Raw genomic sequence first — 7,547 nt, 5'->3', positions numbered from 1 at the left:
GGGGGGGGGGGGGGGGGGGTGGAAGGTTAGATTGGGTATTTCACTATTATTGCAGAGTAATGCATATAGTTATTTCATGAGTGGTTTTAAATAGGAAAATAAAGATTGTTTGGTCAAGTGACATGAAGTGACTCCCCCAGATAGGAGGTTATGTGTTCAAGTTCGAGTCTCAGTAAGTGATATTGACTCGTTGGGCTTTAGTAGATTGAGAAAGTATATGTGGACATATACTACATGTAATAGGGTCAATGATACTCAAAAAAAAAAAAGGAAAATAATTATAGTTGATATGATAGGATTTCTTATTTTGTTATTGAGTTAATACACAATTTAGTCATCGATTATATTTTTTTTTTATTTAGTCCTAAACGTATTTATATATTTAATTTGGGTCCTTATTTATATATTTAATTTGGGTCCTTGATTTGATGATTTTTTCTAATTGATTTATTGACTGTTAGAATCAAGAACTAAATCGTTATAGTCAATGACAAATTTGGGTAAAAGCACTATAGTCGAAGATTAAATTAGGTATTAACATATGAGAAATTACCAAGCTACAGTTATGACTCAATTAGGGAAATCTATCGAAATTGAATACTCAATTGAACACAAAAAGACGTTTATGACTAAATAAAAAAATTACTATAATCGATGGCTAAATTGATTATTAATTCTTTTGTTATTGTTATATTTTTTTTTTTTAAGTGCAATCCCTCTAAGAAATTTCTCCTTTTTTTTTTGAAGTCTTTTTCATATAAAATGTCAAAATTGCTAACTTTATAAAAGTATGGAAATTTTGTGATTCACATTTTTAACTTCTTGGATATATTGGTTTCAAAAAAAAATCTTGGATATATAATGTTGATTGATGTGACAATCTCATAATTATAATTTTATATATTTTAAATAATGAAATTATTTGCAGAGTCGTACCACAATTGTACCGTACCATAAATCATTACAATATATAGGACTCATCCAATGAACAAAAAAAATATGGTAACTCTGGAATGAAATCGTCTCAAGAGTCTCAATCCGTGAGACGGATCGGATCATTGATTAAAGAGCCAAATTTTTAATTAATGGGTCAAATTTTTAAGCTCATTAATAAAAGATCTGACCCGTCTCACGAATTGAGACCCGTAAAACAGTCCCACACAAGTTTGCCTTCTTGTTAAAGTAGAGGTAAACTGTGTTAGAATTGTAACTAATCTATTATTATAATTTGAATTTGAATGTTATATAATTTAATGTAAAATTTATGTATAAAGGGTTTTTAGAAGTCATTGTGTGATTATGGTACATAGAAATTTTCTATCAATAGTTTATTCTATCAGTTTTAAAAGTAAAATTGGTTAGAAAGGCTGTGCACCATTTTAATTAATGCTTCAAGATTTCCCTTTATCAGCAGAGGCATGGTTATTATCAGAAAGTTAAAAAGGCAGAACTAAATATATTTAAAGTTTGATGGTAAAATGGCAGTTGGGAGAGTTATGGTTTGACAGGTGGTTAGCATGGAATTTTTCCATTTACCTAAGATTTTTTTTTCTTTTGGGTTCGATTTTTTGAATGACTAGGGAAACCAACAGTACGTAACTAACTAATAAGGGTATGTACTGGATAAATTTCGTCTTGTGACCTTAACTAGCAAAAGACTACAATAAGATAAATCAGTCTAGCTAGATTGCTCATAGCTACCAGCTCAAATCAAGAAGGTCAATAAACTGTTCTCACTGAAAGTTTGAATTTTTAACCTTGTGGTTATCAAATCAACTGATCAACTTGGCTGGAATTACTTTTATTTTCGTGGGGGTGGGGTGGGGTGGGGGTGGGAGTGGGGTAAGGGCAAATGGGGAAGGGGGGGGACCTATGCAGAAGGAAGAGGTGCATGCAAGTGCATATATGCAAGCCAAAGGTGGTTTTTTGTCTCAAGTTCAATATATATAATGACTTGCATGCTCTCTTGTTTTTTGAGCTCAAAATTTTTTTAGAAGAGGGCTTATGGAAAAAGACATACCAAATAAAGCCTTGGGAAATGAGTAGCGTTGGTTGAAAATAATCATACTTAGCGGTTAGATTAGGATCTTGTTACCTTAAAATAATAATAATAATAATAATAATAATAATAATAATAATAATGCTTGGGTAAAAGTATATTATCTCAATGAGATTGAAATTCATGGCATAAAGATTCTAACCTAAAATGTAGTAAATTGTTATTTGCACATAAAATGCAGTAAAATGTTATTTGCACATAAACTTTTCCATATGTCATTATATCATCTTCGCAATCTTCATATCCATTAACTACTTTGTGTGTGTATATAGAGAGGAAAATGATCATATATGAAAACTTGTTTTCAAAGAAAATTAAGAACTAATTTCAGGCATTCATCTAACTACTATATGTCTAATAATTCTAGAGTAAGGAAGTAAAAAAATTATGATGATATTTTGGTAATTTTTTCAATTTTTAAAGTGCATATTTCTACATTATATAGTGCATTTTGCAACACTATACTATGCATCTTGGTCAGCTTAAAAGTGTTGTGCACTTATTAGGGTTCACTTTTTAGAGTTTATAGTTTAGTTTTAAAACACCCGTTACTATATACATTCGGTGAAGGCTATGCACTTTAATATACATTCGGTGAAGGCTATGCACTTTAGTGGATTTTCTAATCACTTTCATCTTTTCCAATTCATCACAACATATATTTCATAAAATGTTGTATATATCTAATATGAATTAATTCTCGATTTAATCCTTGACTATGGTAACATTTTTCAATTTAATTCCCACTTCAAGGATATTGTTGAATTTAATCCATCATTACAAATTTTGCCTTATTTTCATAAAATTTAGACTTAGAAAGTAAATTATTTTCTCATTAACTGTGAAAATGGTAGGGTTAGACTGTAGTCACACAAAAAAAAAATTAATAATATTTAATAACATTATAGTTATAGTTATGTCAACCGAACAATAATCTTAAATTTGAATATGAGTAGACGGCCCGGACAATTAAGTTGGATCATCTTATCAACACCATAATGTTCAATTATGGACGAGGAAAGGATCATAATTGTTATGGTTTTATTAATTGTTCATAAAAGTTGGACCAACATTTTATTGATGATGAATTGATGATATTTATCACAATAATGTAAGAAGCAGACAACATCAACAATGTGGTTTAAATGGGGCACATGGTTTAGACTTGTAGAGGTGGCGAAAATGGTCCCAAATAATGAGAGGCTATACCCTAGCATCCTTACAATTTAGGCCAAATGGTACTCCTTCGTCCCAATCCACTTATACTATTTTTGTAGTTAACTTTTTCTTCTTCTTCTTCTTCTTTTTTTTAAAGTATTGTTTTTTTTTTTTTTGAAATAGAGAAATTCAGTAATTCGAATCAAAGTATAGTTCATTAACAATGAAAGATGGATGGACCATATTCCACTCCTGACGTACAGAACTACAGACATAGAACAGGCTTTCCTAGCAAGAGCGTGGGCTACCATATTCGCGCCGTACAGGTTAACATGAGAGATAACTGCATAGGCACGTGACCGTAGCATATAGGTGTTCAAAAAATTCCTCAACTCCTAAATTCTTAATTTCTTATCCAAATATTAGTTTAAAGTCGAAGAGATTTCTTGATAAAATTGAGCAAGAACTCAGCATATCATCATCGCATGTTCATATACTAAGCACAAGGTGCTTAGCTTATTCAAACTAATTAAATATACTAAATCACGATAAACTAATATACGTCACACAGGATTGTTCTCGAAATTATTAATAAAAATATGTATATACTATATCCACGATTGTCGTATTCTTTTGCTCTTTTCTCTTTGCCTCTCCTCTCCATTTTCGCCTCCCCCATCGCCGTCCAGCACACCTACGATCTTGCACTGTCGCCGTGTTCTTCGGCTATCGCCGCCCCTTTTCCTTCCCTTCCGGTGTTCTTCCTCTTCCCCAGCTTCAGATCTGTCAAGAAGTACATCACCACTGAATAAGGAAAAGAAGGTTTTGGGTTTTGCAAAAGCTAAGGTGAAGTAGGAAGGAGTGGTTTTTTCTTGATTCAAAGCAGTGTTGTTTTTTTATTAGTAAGTTTTGTTGCTATTATACCTTTCGTTTATTTTTCGAATTTGTTGCTTCTCGCATCTTTAGCAAGTTTATTCCCTCTCGCTTCTTTTGCGAGTTTATTCCCTCTCGTTTTTTTGGCGAGTTCTTGTTATAAGCGTAGAACGATAATTGGTCATGGTGTATGTGAACCACAACAGAATGAAGATTGATACTCGGGTGGTGTCAGCGACTTTTGAACTAGAGTATACCTTCGTTATGTTTGACCAAATTACTATTGACAGTAAAGAAGCTTGGAGTGCTCCTGTCGACTTCAGCTTCAAATTTGTAAAACATTCTGCGATTCAAGTTTTCGATAACATTGTTAGGAAATTTGTTTCTATGTCTGACTGTAAGGAATGTTTGTTCATTCCATTAATCTTTCTTGTAAACGTTTCCGCTTATGATTCAATGAATTAGTCTCGAGAAAGGACAGCGATATGATACTCTAATAAAAATGCACCATACTACAAATCCCTACTTTTACCACTTACAAATCAACCGATGCTGCAAAATCTTAGATACTAGTAAAATTAAAATTACCTTTTGTGAAAATTAACTTCCTGAGATTAAAAATATGAAAATTGCCAACTCATCAATAATCACAATCAAATTAAAAAGTATGTTAAACTCTTGCAAATACATTTGTTTGGATCCAAATTAAATGAGACTATGTATGCATATAAATACAAATACATTGCAAAAAATGGAGAGACATCCTCAAGGACCAAAGTAAAGATTTCCCAATTCTACTTTGATAGAAAGGGATAGAGCCCTCCGTATGTAGGGTTTCCTTGAATTGGTTTAACTACCCTCCACCCTCCAATGGCAAAAGTACATTCCACTTTTCTGCCAGAGCTGAAAATTCCTAAACACTACCAATTGTAAAAATTAGGTTTGATCATCATAAGATCCCAAAGTCATTACCCATTTCAAAATACACCATTTTTTCTACATGAATTGAAGCACTTTTTGTGTAATACAGCCTAGCCTTGATGACTAATTAAAGATTTGATAATTAAAAACATTATTGAACAAAATTAAAATTCGAGAGCTGGTGTAGTAAAATTATTATAGTTGAATGACGAATTCAATAATTTAATCCGATCTATTAGTCATGTAAGAAATGTTGTTGAACACAAATCTTCTTATACTTGAATTTGAATATGCCCGTTGTCCAAATCTTCCCATTGGTAAAACCCTTTGTCCAAAAGCTTTAATTTTCTCCAAACTCTTACTAGCTTTAGTTGACTTTTTTGCACTTGTTTGTACTTTCTTCAACACTTGTGTGACTTTATCTAAACAGTCATATTCGCTCTACCAACCTCTCTTCGTATGTTAGGATTTTCTTTATCATTTCTTACATTATTTATGCCCAACATCTCCATTTTATAAGATGCTTGGAATGCTCTATTGACATTCTTTTAGTATATTTCAATGTATACATTGTTTTATATCTTCTAAAATGTAATCAAATATAAACATGTATTTCTTCTAACAACTTGTATCTTCTTGTTGTTCTCATGAACTCTTCTGATCTCTTTTAGTTCTAAGCGTCTCGCTTATATATGATCTTGACCTCTCTTCTGATTGTTGTATGTCTCTTGCTTAAAATATATTTGCTTCATTATATCTCTTCTAATTTAACTTCTTTTTTACTTTTTTTTTTGAGAAATTAACTTTTTTTTTTTTGAAATTAACTTCTTTTTTTACTAGTGTCTTCTACCAAGACTTTTTTTTTTTTTTTGCTCAATGTTCAAAATTTATAACCGTCATTTATGGAATCAATGTTCAAAATTAAAGAATCACATGCTCCATCACTATCAAAGTTACCCGAACCATGTTAGCATGTAGCTTTAATTCAGTCTGGTAGCTTTTGGATCTAAAATAAAAGCATAAAAATGCTGCTATGTACGATGATAGAATTAGATTTTTAGGGAAAAAAAAAAGAAAAAATTAACTTAACCAATGAATAGTAAACATAACATACAAAAATGGGATAAATTACTATAAATAGAAATGGAACATTTTTATAAATAAAATAATAATTTTCAACTATTACACTTTCACTAATTACAAAAATAATATCACTCGTTGATATCTAAGCATATATATCATTTTGTTAGAAACTTTAGAAGAGCCAACAGAAACTATCCCTAAATTCATATTAGAACATGGCTAATTCCGGAGTTTGGAAAAATTAATTATAATGGAATAATATATATCATACTTGATTGTATCGTATATTGCGAATATCAAAATTTATAATTCCTGATACAAGTAGGTATATCATAATTGTATCAAATCCTATGACACTGTATCAAGTCTACCATACTTTGTTATTAGAAACGATGGGCAGACCAACATGTTTTTAGGCAGACAATACTAGTTTGTATACAGGACGTTGTAGTACAAAGAAGTATGGTCCTCTACTTTACATTAAAAATAGTTGAATGAAAGGTAAATATAAGATTACTAGCCCAAGTAACTAGATTGACACTTAGGGTTTCAAGCCATGTGAATAGAATGATGAGTCCAGTATGGACAGCTCAAGTAGTTGCAGAGGTAAAATTTGTCACAAGAGACTAAGAATCGAGTCTCACCAGCGACAGTGTGACCCTCCGCAAACTGTTGTCCCTGGATTTAACGATTCCACATTTTGTCACAATAATAATAACATGTATTAAAAGAGTTTTTTTTTTATTTTTACTTTTAACTTCAAAATACCCAGAGTCTAATTTAACTACTAAACACCAGGGAGTAACAAAACTGAAATCAACATTAAAGAACATGTCCACAGAGCTTAACTCAATAGTTCAAAGATCACCCTGAAAGTCTTGCTCCAGTAGTAGGGGTAAGGGGGGAGGGGGGGGATTGGTTTCCACCGAAGGCATGGGGGAGTCACGGGGAGACCCAAAGCCCAAAAAATTGATATGAAAACTCCTTATGCGCAGTGTGTTCAGGCACGGGTGGAACCTGATCAGGATTGACTGGTTAGTCTAACATAAGCTGAAAAATCTAATATATAAAGAAAAACATTAAAGAAGATTGAGAAATCAAACAAGATTGAATCAGATTTTGGTTGTACTTGCATGATCCCTTTAGCAGCAGATGCATTAACTTTTTTATCATTTTTTTTCTTGTGTGTCAATGAGTCATGAGCTGCAGGGGAGGGGGAGAATACACACACACACATAGATAATGCAACAGAAGTTAATGAAGATAGCAACCCTTGTTGACACTATAGGAATAGGAATAGGACCACAACCCCATCTCGGTTTTGGAGGATAGACTTTGGAGCTAGAAAGAGGTGTCCCCCCCCTAGCCCACACTGAATTTTGCTGCCACCCCTAATGGCCTGACTTGTCATTTTCTCTTGAACCCCCCCCCCCCCCCCCCCCCCACCCCCCCC

The sequence above is a fragment of the Ipomoea triloba genome, chromosome 14, assembly GCF_003576645.1.
Source record: "Ipomoea triloba cultivar NCNSP0323 chromosome 14, ASM357664v1".
Taxonomy (NCBI): domain Eukaryota; kingdom Viridiplantae; phylum Streptophyta; class Magnoliopsida; order Solanales; family Convolvulaceae; genus Ipomoea; species Ipomoea triloba.
Note: the sequence above shows the minus strand (reverse complement) of the source record.